Source organism: Phyllobates terribilis, unplaced genomic scaffold, assembly GCF_046119375.1.
Source record: "Phyllobates terribilis strain yellow unplaced genomic scaffold, ASM4611937v1 Scaffold_1__5_contigs__length_1240528914, whole genome shotgun sequence".
In the NCBI taxonomy this organism is placed as follows: Eukaryota; Metazoa; Chordata; class Amphibia; order Anura; family Dendrobatidae; genus Phyllobates; species Phyllobates terribilis.
Window position 1 is genome coordinate 699,626,023 of NW_027362761.1, and position 16,326 is coordinate 699,642,348.

General features: G+C 44.2%; 1 protein-coding gene across 1 annotated transcript in view; it reads right to left on the reverse strand.

Annotated features, from left to right (window-relative positions):
- The window catches only part of KISS1R (KISS1 receptor), a 431,843-nt gene that overhangs the window by 377,215 nt on the left and 38,302 nt on the right, over positions 1–16,326 (reverse strand).

Consider the following 16,326-nt stretch of genomic DNA (forward strand, 5'->3'; position numbering starts at 1 on the left):
GAAAAGAAAAATTAACAGATAGTTTAAATAATTTTTTTAATACGTAATATAGAATAACTGTAAAAAACTTTGTAAAAACAAAAAACAACAAACTTCTATAAAATTTAATCGGACAAACATTGCCCATAACTTGGGAAGAAATTACACACTGTGTACAGCACACCTGTCCTGTAATCAGTTTTGGGCCCTAAAATACGGGCAGCACCTGTAGGTTGTTTAATTATATAAAAAGAAACACCTTTTCTTACAGTCCCCTACGCCTGAAGCCTGGTATAGGTGACCATAAGAAAAGGTCTTTGTTAATTGTCTGATTCTCTAAAACATTGTGTATCTATCGACCTACAGGTGCTGTCTGTATTTGCTAGGGTCCAAAAATGCTGACAGGGAGAGGTAAAATTATTTAACTACATGTTTTGAAGGTCTTCTTCAAAGCTGTACCCAGGAAACATTTCTTGAGAAAAAGTAGAGTTGGGGGATGGTCCTCTGACAAATGATGATGCACCATGAGCCATTTGGCGACCATAACTTGGTTGCATATCTTCTGGACGGTATGCTGCAGCAACCTGCCCAAAACGCTGGGTTGCAGCTGCTGGTCGTGGTGGAGGCACACTGGGTTTGAAACAATTAAATATTCCGCATACTACGGCTGGGGGCGAGGGCATAACTGCTGCCTCTTCAATTGCCATGACCATAGCGCCTGCTGCAGTCATGTACATGTTCTGCCTATCTCGTGGCAGAGATCTGATGCGGGCAGCTTGGGCTGAGCAAAATTTATCGATGGCATCTTCCTGGGATGCCCTTTCCACAAGGCTGAGGGTTCGATTTGTGAGTGCTTCAAGCACAATAGTCCCACCCCCGTGGCTTTTGGCCTTTTTTTTGCCCGCCCTTCTCGATGCCACGAGATGAGCAGAACCAGACCCCCTCCCAGTGGGCCTCAACACATCACCAGCAGAGCTTCCAGCGTCACTTGGAGCAGGAGCAGGAGAATCAGTCACCAAACCCGTCCCGATGTCCGCTGGATTGGACAAAGAATGTGAGGGACAACCAGATGCTGAAGATGCCGAAGCAGATGGATCCGGTGAGGAAAGCTGGAAAAAGTCCTCGGATTCCTCCTCTGCTTGCTCTGTGTTTGTATCCTCTTCTGCTGTTGGGGCCATGATGTTTCCTTCAGTTCTGTATATAATAAAAGGTAAATCCCAATGTAAATACAACATTTTTGGAAACATTTCAATTAATATGTTTTGGGAATTTACCTCCGCAAACTCCTACTGGTTAGTATGAAGGCCAGCTCGTCCGCAAAAGGAAATTTTCTTTTTTTGGGTGATGAGCCACTTTGCACCGACTGGTGATACTTCACCAGCTGGTCGGTGACCGATCTCCACCGATTTTTAATATCATACACTGCAATGACAAAACCAAAACAATTTATGAACTGCTTTAACACCAAAAAGTGCAATTATAAATAGATATAAAAATAAATGTAAAAATCAAAACTTACTAATTTCCTCTTGGGCATCACGTTCCACATTCACCCACTGGGGATACATTTGGCTCAACACAGAGGCCCAGGCGTCTTTTTTCTTCTGCTTGTCTTTGTAATCAGGACTAGCTCGGTCCCATATTTCGGGATATTTTTCAATCTACAGTGAATAATAACGTGTGTGAATATTATTTTAAAAACAAAATGGAGAAATAAAAGATTAACCCCAAAAAAATAATTAAATAAACATATGGAGATATGTACGCACACACACCAACACTAACCCCTCACCTATATTGTACGGTTCTTTCACACGTCAATCTCCGGGACGAGTGTTGATGCCATTTTCCACACACAGCGGAGACCCACACACAGACCCATTGCAAAGCATGCTCGGTCACACTTATCTGTACTAACGTGGATATGTGGACGTGAGAAATCAACCTTACAGCGTATGCAGGAGCTTTCAGTGAATGAACCTACATACACTGTACAATAATCTTTCACTTTAATAAAATCTTTTAACCAAAAAAAATAAGTGGGCTCACGCATAGTTTTAATAACTAGCAAAGGGAAAGCAGACGGTTGTTGGCTGATGTTATAGTCTGTGAAGTAGCCAATAACCATGGACCCTTCCTTTGCTATTAATACCAGGCCGCAGCAGTTAGCTTAGCCTTTACTGGCTACTATATAGGAAGCCCCCCCCCCAAAAAAAGTGACATGGGGTCCCCCTATAAATTGTAGCCAGCAAAGGCTAGCCACTTTGCCTTTTCTGGCTACTATATAGGAAGACCCCCCCAAAAAAAAGTGACATGGGGTCCCCCTATAAATTGTAGCCAGCAAAGGCTAGCCACTTTGCCTTTTCTGGCTACTATATATGAAGACCCCCCCAAAAAAAGTGACATGGGGTCCCCCTATAAATTGTAGCCAGCAAAGGCTAGCCACTTTGCCTTTTCTGGCTACTATATATGAAGATCCCCCCCAAAAAAAGTGACATGGGGTCCCCCTATAAATTGTAGCCAGCAAAGGCTTGCCACTTTGCCTTTTCTGGCTACTATATATGAAGACCCCCCCCCAAAAAAAAAGTGACATGGGGTCCCCCTATAAATTGTAGCCAGCAAAGGCTAGCCACTTTGCCTTTTCTGGCTACTATATATGAAGACCCCCCCCAAAAAAAGTGACATGGGGTCCCCCTATAAATTGTAGCCAGCAAAGGCTAGCCACTTTGCCTTTTCTGGCTACTATATATGAAGACCCCCCCCCCAAAAAAAGTGACATGGGGTCCCCCTATAAATTGTAGCCAGCAAAGGCTAGCCACTTTGCCTTTTCTGGCTACTATATATGAAGACCCCCCCCCCAAAAAAAGTGACATGGGGTCCCCCTATAAATTGTAGCCAGCAAAGGCTAGCCACTTTGCCTTTTCTGGCTACTATATATGAAGACCCCCCCAAAAAAAGTGACATGGGGTCCCCCTATAAATTGTAGCCAGCAAAGGCTAGCCGCTTTGCCTTTACTGGCTACTATATAGGAAGCCCCCCCCCCCCAAAAAAAGTGACATGGGGTCCCTCTATAAATTGTAGCCAGCAAAGGCTAGCCACTTTGCCTTTTCTGGCTACTATATATGAAGACCCCCCCCAAAAAAAGTGACATGGGGTCCCCCTATAAATTGTAGCCAGCAAAGGCTAGCCACTTTGCCTTTTCTGGCTACTATATATGAAGACCCCCCCCCCAAAAAGTGACATGGGGTCCCCCTATAAATTGTAGCCAGCAAAGGCTAGCCACTTTGCCTTTTCTGGCTACTATATAAGACCCCCACAAAAAAAATGACATGGGGTCCCCCTATAAATTGTAGCCAGCAAAGGCTAGGCGGACAGCTGCAACCTGATATTAATAGCCTAGAAAGGGGCCATGGTTATAGGCCCCCTCCCAGGCTATAATATCAGCCCTCAGCTGCCCCAGATTTGGCGCATCATATTTGTGCGCCAAATCTGGCACTTAGCCTCGCTCTTCCATGCTGCTCTGGTGCGGTGGCAGGGGGTAATAGTGGTGGGGTTCATGTCAGCGCCAGCTGACATGAAGCCCAGGTTAGTAATGATGGGAGTCTATAAGACACCCCCATTACTAACCGACAAAGTGTTAAAAATAAAAAAGACAAACACCCAGAAAAAAATATTTTATTTGAAATAAAACACAATTTTATTTAATTATAATTTTACTAAAAAAAAAAAAATAGTTACCTGTCCACGTTCCTGTGCTGATCTGCCATGCACAGCTGTCACATCTGGAGATGGTGACAGCTGTGCATGGCTGCTGTAAGCTCACACTGCCAGGAACACGTCCGCTCCCAGCAGCATGAGCCCCTGACTGAGGTCACCGGAGTGCATTCAGTCAGCGCTGCTCCGGTGACCTCCTTTACAGCACTGCTGTACCGTGGGAATTTCTCACGATACAGCGGGGCCGTAAAGCAGCTAACCGGAGCAGCGCTGCCTGAACTCCGGCGAACCCGTTCATTCTAGCGGCGGCAGCGGTTCAGAGCGGTCACATTCTGTGTGGCTGCTCTGAGCTGGAGATCATTGTGGGACACTCGTGGACTGCTACGGAGGGGTAAGGATAAGGTTGTGGTTTATTATTTTATATTTTATTACAGGAGATCGGTGGCTTCGGGGAATTAGGTGTCTAGGTGAGTATAGGTGTAGTTTTTTATTTTTTACTTTATTTTAGGTGGCGATCGGCGGGGACAGGTAATGTATGAACTTTTTTTTAGGTAACCACTGGCCACCAATGAAAAAAAAGGGGGCAGTAGATTACATATTATTGGGGCCAATAAACAAAAAACTTTAATAATGATAGCACCCCCCCAAAAAAAAAAAAAAAAATAGGGGGGGGGATAGGGTCAATAATATATGGAGGCACATATGGGGGCTATTAAATTTAATTTTGGGGCACATTTTACAGCAGGATCAGTCTGATGGGAACTACTGCTCCCATCGAGCTGATCCTGCTGGCATGAGTGGACGGGGGACAGACATAGGCCGATGGGAGTAGTAGTGTCACATCGGCCTATGTCTGCCTGCTGACACAGACCCCACACAGACCCCATACAGACCCCACATACACACCACACAGACACATACAGACCACATACACACCACACAGACACATACAGACACTTACCACACTAATCATGAATCCCACGTTGACATTCATCCGCTTGTACCATCCCACGTTAGCAGCCATGATCCTGAGAGATGGGAATATTATGGGATTCTCGTCTTCCTGGATTATGGGATGCTCATGGGATGGATGGATGGAACGCCCAATTGTGACTTCACTTCCTATTTGCTGCGGTTTTGAGGTACAAGACCGCAGCAAATGCGCTTCACTTCCGCAATTATTTTTACATATTTGCGGATTTGAAGCGGCCCAATGCAAGTCAATGGCGGCGATTACGCCGCGCTTCCGCAAAATTAAATGACATGCTGCGGATTTTTCCGCGGAGCATAAACGCAGCGGAAAAAACCGCAGCGTGGGCATTGACAGTGCGGCTTCTCATTGAGGACCATGAGGGGCGGATTACCAAGCGTTTTTGGAGCGTTTATGCTGCGGAAATTCCGCAGCATAAACGCTTGTAAAACGCTACGTGGGCACACAGCCTAAATCCTGGTAGAGAACATTAAAGTGGCCCTTATCCGTCCGCTCCTGCAAGATAGGGTGCACCCAAATTTTTTTTGGTCGTCTTCTCCTCCTTAAACGCTCCTATAGAACAATAATAGGTTAGTACACACACTACATAAAAATAATGTACCCCAAAAAAACTTAGTTTATATTACCTGCTCAACGTTGTAGTGCAGGAGATTTAAGCAAGTCATTAGCAGAAGGTTTAGGCATGGTCTGCTGACCCGCAGGGGCTGCAATTCCTGTGGCATACTGTCTTTTGCAAAAAACAAAATGGTGACGAGGGGTTGAACTAGGAAATGACATCAGGATTTCCCTCTTTTTCTTTTTTTTTCAATAACTTTATTTGTGCTCAAAAACGCATGAAATAAGCTTACAAAAACGCATGTAAAAACCGCATACAAAAACGCGTCAAAAACGCGACCAAAAAACGCACGCGATTTTCTGGCAAGGGACATGCAGAAATTTTCTGCTTCATTTCTGCATCGTGGGCACATAGCCTAAAAGATGAGGACAAAGTAAGAAAAGAGAGAAAAAAATAGAAAACTAGCCTTCATTTTAAGGAATTATAGGGAGCCTGATATCTGACTCTTTTAAGAGCCATATTTTTATTTTTTCCATTGAAATAGCTGTAAGAATGTTAGTTCTCTACTGAATGAGTTGTTTTGAATGTCAGAATACCACTATTTAATGTGATATATAATGAGCTGAAAAACAAGAAACTACATTCTATGAGGGAGAAGTAGTGAAAAAAATCAGCCATTGCTGCTGGTATCTTTGTTGTACAGGTCTGTACAATTATAGTGATGCTAAGTTTATGTTGGCTCAGTGGTTAGCAACATAGCCTTGCAGAGCTGGGGTTCTAGGTTCAAATCCCATAAAGGACAATGTGTGCAAGGAGTTTGGTTTGGGTGGGTTTCCTCTGGTTTTCTCCCACAATCCAAAGCCATACTGATAGGGAATTTAGACCGTGAGCCCCAATGGGGACAGTGATTATAATGAATGTAAATGGAATTAATGGTGCTATATAAATGAGAAAAATACATAAAATGTTTATTTTAAAAATATTTTACTTTTTTTTTGCTGAGCCAACTGTAGATTTTATTTGTACTACTGTATATTGTGCTACATACAACATTTTGATCCTTTTTATTCTGTTTTTTTGGGGGAAGAGGGAGGTGAAGTGACTGAAAACAGCAATTATACGTTTTTTAATGTGAAAATTTTTCGCACTCATGTTGTGGGAAGAAAAAATATTATATTTTCATATTTTGGACTTTAAATGATGTGACAATACCAAATATGGTAATTATTAATATAATTAAAATATTAATTATTTTTAAGGTGATTTAAAATTCAAATGTTTTTTATTATTTTTACTTTTGTTATTACTTTTTTTACAATTTAAACAAATATTTTAATCTTGATCTTGAGATCGCTTGATTGCAGGTAAAATGTACTGCAATACTATATTCCAGGCTATTATAAATTTAATGATCTCCTATAAAATCATGCCTATGGGAGGTTTTCATAGGACCTCAAAGATGGCAAACAGGAGGGCCTAACCCATCAGCACCCTGCTAACCAGTTGTGAAATTAGGCACTTGACAATTGTTTAACTATATGCATGCCACTATTGTTATTGAAAAAAAGTAGGGTTTCCAGCTCCAATAAAAGCAAATAAATTTTATTAATACTCAAAAAAATGTAAATTCATTTATGCACGCCTAAAAAGACAGACATCGCCGAATCACAGGTCAGACGGCGTCCACATCGGCCTCATAATAGGGAATCTTCTGCCATCAGAATCACGTATTTCAGAGATTTGCATGGAAACCCCGGTGTAATCACTCAGCGTAGAGCAAAAGATAAATGTGAGCTGAGCCTTACTGCAATCTATGGGAGACAGAATGAACAAATCAACAGAAGGTGAAGAATTGGTTTTATTTATTTTTTACGCCGTTCTTCGGTATAAGTGATTAGACGACTTTATTCTTCGGGTCGGTGCAATTACAGCAATACATCCGCTTTTTATTTTTGGCTGCTGTCACACACTAAAAGGCGCTTTTTTTGCAAAAACTAGTTTTTGCACCGCCATATTTGGTGAGCTACAATTTTTCCATATTTCTGCTGACAGAGTCATGTGAAGGCTTGTTTTTTGCAGGACAAGTTGACGTTTTTATTGGTACCATTTTTGAGCACGTGACATTTTTTGATCGCTTTCTTTTCTTATTTTTGAAAGGTAGAATGAACAAAAACCAACAATTCAGGAATTGTTTTTTTGGGGGAGGGTGGGTTTATGCTGTTCCACGTGTGGTAAAATTGATAAGGCAGCTGTATTCTTCAGGTCAGTATGGTTACAGAGATACCACATTTATATTGTTTTTTTGTGTGTTTTGGCACATTTACGCAATAAAAACTATTTTATCAAAAAAATAATTATTTTTGCATTGTATTCTGAGAACTATAACTTCTTTTATTTTTCGGATGATGGAGCTGAATGGTAGCTTGTTTTTTGCGGGACAAGATAAAGTTCTCAGCAGTACCAATTTTATTTACATTCGTCTTTTTGATCGCGTTTTATTCCACTTTTTGTTCATGAAAAAGCAACATTTTTAGCCTCAGTTTTAATTTTATTTTTTTACGGAGCTCACTGAAGGGTTTAACTAGTGGGACAGACCTATATTTTTTTAAACTTTTTTTTTTACTGTTTTACTTAGTCTCTCTATAGGACTTTCACTTTCTCCAGTCTGTTCGCAGTTCTAATGCATTGCAATGCACCAACATTGCGATGCATTAGAAGTGACAGTCTTCTTTGACATAAATTTGTTAGATCATGCGCTGAGCATAATCTAACAAGTTTGCTAGGTCTAGGGACTCGGATATAGTCATGGTAGTGATAGCTTGCGATCGTAGCATTTAGCGAGATACAAATCCATACGTCCAAGGTCGACCAACCTGGACATATGGAAACATCTAATGTCATGAAGGGGTTAAAAAAATTATCAGTTTGGGGCCCACTCTTTTTTTAGATAAAAATGGCAGCCCAGAGGGTACATAGAGCTTCTTGTGTGCTGTAACTGTAGAAACTAATTTTTCTTCATAGAACCTGTATTCACATTGTTCCTCCATTTTTTGTTCTATTTTATTTCATACAATTGAGCAAAATAAAAACAAACAAACTTGCACAGTCTTCTAATATCAAAACATAAGCCACAATCATAACACAAATGTGGAGCGCCTACTACATGTTCAACTATTCCATTGTTTCTAGTCTTGCTAAAGTTTTTTTGACTGTTTAAAAATATTTTTCACAATTTTTTATTAAATTTGTACCTTTCATTTGAGATTTAACTAACTTGGGCTATTTTTTCAATGCAATATATAAGAAGTAGGAAATTAGTTTTGCCTCTATCAGTAACAACTCACCAACATTTCTACAAAGATGTCCTGATTATTTCATCATTAAAACGTCTATAGTAAAGGTCTGTAAACACGGACTGACTGGAGGCACAATATGATCGCCAGTCGCTACAGCTATTTAAAGTATCACTGTCTTAACAAGGCTAATACTATTAAAAGTTCTGTGGGTCGATATAGATACATTTCCTAATAGCTAATAAAGCCCTGCCTTTTCCTATTCAACTTCCCTCTAAATTCTCTCTCCTCCCTTGGGATGATAGTATTTGTTCCTTTACCTCCTCCTCTAACTAATGCTTGGTACTCTTGATAGTGGAAGTACATTCCATCACACCAGATCTGCTGAAATTTAACTTTTTACAAAACCATTAATAAAACCTATGATTGTACCTTGCTATAACAGAGATAAGTAGGCTAATCCATTATCACAGAAAATGTATTTGGGTTATAATCCCAAATAATGGACTATTATTCCCCCCCTCTATGCTTTTCCTTTCCCACATGATTTTATTTAATCAGGCAAGAAAATAATTATATTATTTCTATACAACAAAAACTATTTCCCTTAGAAACCACAGAGCGCTGGTTTCAGCCGAAAAGCAATATTGTACAATGTTGTTATTATTATTATTATTGTCACTTTTCAGGAAAATTTCTTTGAAGAGGAGTAGTATACTGTTCATTAGTAATTTTATGTCACAAGACAGACAGTATATATAAAATAGAAAAGTTAAAATAAATGTGGTTAGATGAATATAATGAATTGTGCATTAATATATTAAAATATTTTATTTACACGTTTGCAGTTTACAGTATAGATTTTTATTCAATAATCAATTATGTAAATATGCAGTGCCTTGGAAAAGTATTCATATCCAGTGAACTTTTCCACATTTTGTAACATCACTACACACACAAAGTTAAATGTACTTTACTGGGATTTTATATGATACCAACACAAAGTAGCAAGTACTTATCAAGTATGAGGGAAATTATATATGGTTTACCAAATATCTTACAAAGCACAGATCTGAAAAATTGTGACGTGCATTTGTATTCAGCACCCCCATCCTCCCGAGTCAATACTTTGTAGCACCACCTGTCACTGCATTAACTGCTGCACGTCTTTTGGGACAAGTCTCTACCAGCTTTGCACATCAAGAAGCAGGAATTGTTGCCTATTATTCTTTGCAAACTAGCTCTAGCACTGTGAGATTGGATGGAAAGCATATGAACAGCAATTTTCAAGTCTTGCCTCAGATTCTCATTGGGATTAAGTCTGGGCTTTGACTGGGCTATTCAAACACATGAATATGCTTTGCTCTAAACCAGGGGTCTCAAACAAGCGGCTCCTCCGGCTGCTTCTTGCGGCCCGCAGGCACAGACCCCGTAACGATCGCGGCTCTCTCCAGCCGCCGCCGACATCAGCGCTGTAGTCCAGTGTATTGCTGCGCAGAGACCGGCTCTCTGCACAGCAATACCAGTGTCAGCCGCCGGCCTATCAGAGGCCAGCAGCTGACGTCTGTGTCCCAGCGCAGCGGCATATGACGTCACTGTCATGCGCAGATGTCAGCTGCTGGCCTCTGATAGGCCGGCGGCTGACACTGGTATTGCTGTGCAGAGAGCCGGTCTCTGCGCGGCAATACACTGGACTACAGCGCTGATGTCGGCGGATGCTGGAGAGAGCCGCGATCGTTACGGGGTCTCTGCCTGCGGTCCACAGGTGCAGAAAGGACGCCGAGGGAACGGAGGACAGGTGAGAATCTTTTTTTTTTTTTTTTTTTTTTTCTATCATGTGAAATACAGCACAGGGGGGCACTGTGCGCAGTATGGGGGGACGGGAACCCTGACCGCAGTTTTGGGGGGACGAGGACCCTGACCGCAGTATGGGAGGTTGGGGACTCTGACCGCAGTATGGGGGGACAGGGATCCTGACCGCAGTATGGGGGGACAGGGACCCTGACCGCAGTATGGGGGGACGGGGACCCTGTGCGCAGTATGGCGGGAACCTGGATGGGGGACATGTCTGCAAGATAAGGACCAGGATGGGGGACCATGTCTGTAATATGGGGGACCTGGATGGGGGACCATGTCTGTAATATGGGGGACCTGGATGTGAGACCATGTCTGCAATATGGGGGACCTGGATGGGAGACCATGTCTGCAGTATGGGAGACCATGTCTACAGTATGGGGGACCTGGATGGGAGACCATGTCTGCAATATGGGGGACCATGTCTGCAATATGGGGGACAAGGATGGGGGGACCATGTCTGCAATATGGGGGACCATGTCTGCAATATGGGGGACCTGGATGGGGGACCATGTCTGCAATATGGGGGACCATGTTTGTAATATGGGGGACCATGTCTGCAATATGGGGGACCTGGATGGGAGACCATGTCTGCAATATGGGGAACCTGGATGGGAGACCATGTCTGCAATATGGGGAACCTGAATGGGAGACCATGTCTGCAATATAGGGGATCTGGATGGGAGACCATGTCTGCAATATGGGGGACCTGGATGGGAGACCATGTCTGCAATATGGGGGACCTGGATGGGAGACCATGTCTTCAGTATGGGGGACCTGGATGGGAGACCATGTCTGCAGTATGGGGGACCATGTCTGTAGGATGGGAGACCATGTCTGCAGTATGGGGGACCTGGATGAGAGACCATGTCTACAGTATGGGGGACCTGGATGGGAGACCATGTCTGCAGTATGGGGGTGTTAGGGGGAGCGGTTGCAGACAACTTTATTTAATGGAACGCAACCGACCCCCCGGGGTCCGCGATGCAGCCTAGAGGACTGCTGCTGAACACTTCCCGGGTGGAAAGGCAAACGACAACTAAAAGATAAACCCTTCCGTGTTAACTACACACCGGACAGGGTATAGCGGAACGCTCTATCTCCGTTTACTGCACGGAGGAGAGAGCGACCGGCGACGCACCTAACAAATATCTTAGCCCTTCATGTTAACGCACACGGAAGGGTAAGACGGTACACACAATCTCCAAGAACCGCAGGGAGACTTGCGTCCATGGGAACAGCAGTAGCCCTGTCTTTGATACAGGCGCTACGCTATGGGGATTGGCGCTAAAGCGGTTCAATGCCAGGTCAATGCCACACAGAGTTCTAGCAGCAGACACATCTCTTCAACAACAGTTAAGAGGAGACTTTGTGCAGCAGGCCTTCATGGTAAAATAGCTGCTAGGAAACCACTGCTAAGGACAGACAACAGGCAGAAGAGACTTGTTTGGGCTAAAGAACACAAAGATGGACATTAGACCAGTGGAAATCTGTGCTTTGGTCTGATGAGTCCAAATTTGAGATCTTTGGTTCCAACCACCGTGTCTTTGTGCGACGCAGAAAAGGTGAAAGGATGGACTCTACATGCCTGGTTCCCACCGTGAAGCATGGAGGAGGAGGTGTGATGGTGTGGGGGTGCTTTGCTGGTGACACTGTTGGGGATTTATTCAAAATTGAAGGCATACTGAACCAGCATGGCTACCACAGCATCTTGCAGCGGCATGGTATTCCATCCGGTTTGCGTTTAGTTGGACTATCATTTATTTTTCAACAGGACAATGACCCCAAACACACCTCCAGGATGTTTAAGGGCTATTTGACCAAGAAGGAGAGTGATGGGGTGCTACGCCAGATGACCTGGCCTCCACAGTCACCAGACCAGAACCAATCGAGATGGTTTGGGGTGAGCTGGACCGCAGAGTGAAGGCAAAAGGGCCAACAAGTGCTAAGCATCTCTGGGAACTCCTTCAAGATTATTGGAAGACCATTTCCGGTGACTACCTCTTGAAGCTCATCAAGAGAATGCCAAGATTGTGCAAAGCAGTCATCAAAGCAAAAGGTGGCTACGTTGAAGAACCTAGAATATAAGACATATTTTCAGTCGTTTCACACTTTTTTGTTAAGTATATAATTCCACATGTGTTAATTCATAGTTTTGATGCCTTCAGTGTGAATGTACAATTTTCATAGTCATGAAAATACAGAAAAATCTTTAAATGAGAAGGTGTGTCCAAACTTTTGGTCTGTACTGTAGCGGCATCCATCTTCCCATCAACTCTAACCAGCTTCTTTGGCCCTCCTGAAGAAAAGTATGCCCACAGCATGATGCTGCACCACCACGTTCAACGGTGAGAATGGTGTTTTCAAGGGGATGTGCAGTATTAGTTTTCTGTTACACATAGCGTTTTGAATTTATCCCAAAAAGTTTTACTTTGGTCTCATCTGACCAGAACACCTTCTTCCACAATGCTAGCTGAGTCCCCTACCTGTTTTTTTGCAAACTGCAAATGGGACTTCTTGTGGCTTAGTGGAGAATGAGCCTGCACCACCTTCTAAATGCATAATGACCACACCTGAATCTTAACGGCAAATACACATCGTATAAACTTGCGGTGCCAGCTTTAAAATGCAGAAACAATAATCCAATAGAGAGGAGATGATGAAAAGCTGCACTCACCGTTCATGTAAAAATAAGAGTCCTTTATTTAATTTCCAAATAAAATGAATGGAAAGCAGGAAGTGCGGGGAGGAGGTGGACAACAGCTGTTTCACGCTCTAACTAGCGTTTCTGCGGGGACCCTCTTATTTATTATTATTTTTTATTTATTTATTTTATTTATTTATTTATTTATTATTTTTACATAAACGGTGAGTGCAGCTTTTCATCATCTCCTCTTTATTGGACTTCTAATGGCTTGCTTTCAAAAAATAGCTTTCTTCTTGCCACTCTTCCATAAAGGCCAGATTTGTGGAGTATAAGACTAATAGTTGTCCTACCTTAACTGTGGATCTCTGCAGCTCCTCTAGAATGACCATGAGCCTCTTGGCTGCTTCTCTAATTAGTGCTCTCCTTGCTTAGGATGTCAGTTTAGCTTGAATCATGCACAATTTTCTGGTCAGTTAACTTTCCCCACATGAGCATGTGATGCAATTTCATGTACTGTGGTAGATCTCTCACTCAGCTGCACACAGATGTAGACACAAGAACTCTGTTGCTTTAAATTTCTCAGTGGTTTATTAAGGCACGGCATAAACCACTGTCAAGTCCAACAAAACAAACAGGCCTTTCTTGGCATAAAGCGGTAAACAAAAGAAAAATAGCACAGTCCAGATGGGGATCCATCTATTTAAAACCCCGACCCTACCCTGGGGTGGAGATATGTTGAATGACCTCCAACCCGCTCTGTGGTCATTCACAAAAAACCCAGCCATTAAAATGGCTGAATAACCCCTAGACACCTAGTGTGCTGGAGCAAAACTTCTGGGTTTCAAATCACTGAAGTTAATAGCCTCAGTTAAACAAACCTTCTCTCCAGCACTTTGCCAGTGACTTCATCACTTACCCCCCCTTCCCAAAGGCAAGGGTTTTGGCACCTTCACTCGCTAAACAGGGAAGTCTGGACAGGGCATCTCTGTTACCATGTAGCTTCCTACCTTAGTTTGTCAATTGTCCATTTGATGGCCAAGCACTCCTTCTATACGATGGCATAGTTTTTTCACAGGAGGAGAGTTTCCTACTCAGGAATAGGACTGGATGTTCGTCACTAGTGTTGAGCCACCCCCGTAGTGTTCGAGTTCGGTTCGGTTCGTCGAACACCCGTGTGTTCGCCGAACTGTTCGTCGAACTGTTCGTCGAACACCTTCGAACACCGTTAAAAACAATGGCAGGCAAACAAAAACACATAGAAACACATAGAAAACACCTTCAAAGGTGTCCAAAAGCTGACAAACTGCTCAGAAGACATAACTAACACATGGAAAAGTGACAAGTACATATAGTCATGCGAAAATAAAAGAGGTGGAGGAGTAAAAGGAGGGGGAGACACAGATATAGGCATGTCATGCCCTTCTAAAATCCAAAAAGTGAGAAGCCGACACGGCCAGTCGGCTCCTGCCCGTGCCACCTCCGTGTCGCCGGGTTTGTGCCAGAGCCGCGGTGAACCCTGACGGCCAGCCCCCCTCTCCCAATACTGGTGCCTATCCGCTGGTGGGTCGAGCGAGCCCCCCTGTGGTGGAGGCAGCTCTAAGCTTTTTAATTTAAATTGTCTCTCTAATTTGAATGAATACAATTTAAATCCATTTACAAGGATCTATTGGAGGGCAAGTCTCATGCCAGCAGCCGCGTAATTCCAGCTCCAGTAGCGTCCACTAAAGCTGCTGCAGTTAAAAAGCTTTTATAAGGATCGAGCTCGGCTGTCCACCGCAAGGCATCCTAATGCCAGTCCCAGCCCCTATGCCTTGGGGTGCCTCCTGATGCTCTTCACTAAGTATCCCATGGTCCCGAATCATTTCCTTTGAAAAAATTAAGTGTCTAAACTACAGGTGGTGTAGCTTGCTTAACAGCCGGGATAATCCGCTGACTAGCAGACACTGCTACTAGGCACAAAGTATTTCCTGGGCTAGATGCAGTTAAAAATTTGTAATTAGATACTCTCGTTGGATGCTGAGAAAGCATTCCATAGAGTCTCCTGGCACGCCATATATGATTCTCTTAAAAAGCTTGGGGTAGGGGTCTAGGGGACCCTTTTATAGCCAAAATCACGGCCCTGTATCGCAATACGTCACCTAGGCTGAAGATAAATGGAACTGTAGCACCCTGAGGGCTCGGTTGCTACAGACGTATTGCACCTCACCCAGAGGTGTGATATCTCACTCTCAGGTAAGGATGGAGTGTGGATCAGGACCCGACACCTGCATGCATTACACCACATTGCCGTGGGGCAGGGCGACCAATATGCCCCTGAGATGGGCACGACAGTCCCTGTCCCTGGCTGGAGTGGGGGGAGGGAACACTGAGGAAGGGGAACCCTGTAGTGCAGGAGCAGGGAGGAAGCAGTTCCTGGGTGCATTGAGAAGGGAGTATAAAAGGTGGGCACCATCTTAGTTCAGTGCAGAGAAGTCTGAGCAGAAGTGGCAGGGAGCAGGGGCTCTGCATGAGCTCTGCTCCGGAGGCAGGCCTAGTAACAGAGGCCCAGGCCTGGAAGAGGGAGAAGGAAGGAAGAGGAGCGGAGAAGGCTCCAGGAACGAGGAATGAAGGGATCCCAGGGGTGCGGACGGGCGAGTCGCCACCGCACGCCCGAATCCACCTGCGTGGAGGGGTCAGGCCAAAGGGGGAGACCGGTCCCCGAACTAGTGGAGGCAGGAAACGACCCTCAGCTAGAAACCGGAGGCTCTGACATTTTATGTGGCGCAGCTACATAGGGTCAGGGAAACTGGCGCCAAGTTTACCAAGAGGAGGCCCGAGGCAGCCGGACAGAAGTGTTGGTAAGAAAGGCCAGACAAAGGACACACAAAGGGGGTCCTGTGAAGTGCTCCAAAGTTATCTGGGAGTTGTCTGAGCCCCTCACCTGGTGAGCACAGTACGACGTGGGCAGCCGTTACCTGCAGACGTGGTCTGGATAATAAGAACTGTGAGTAAAGGCCCTGGACTGCATCACTGACTCCGTGTCGTTACTGCTGCTGCCCTGCACCATCACCCCCATCCTCCGCATACACTGCCCTGAGGCTATACTCCTCCCGTGGGGAGTTATGCTACGCTCTGCTGCACCCACAACACCAGCCTCAGCGGTCTGCCCTGGAGCGGCGGTTCACTCTGACCGCAATCCACGGGTGGCGTAGTCGGACATTTAAACATCAAAACCACATAAATAGTTCTGCCACTGGTTTGACCGCCCTGAGCCACGGAACCGGGTTGCCGCCACGGAGACTACAACCACCAG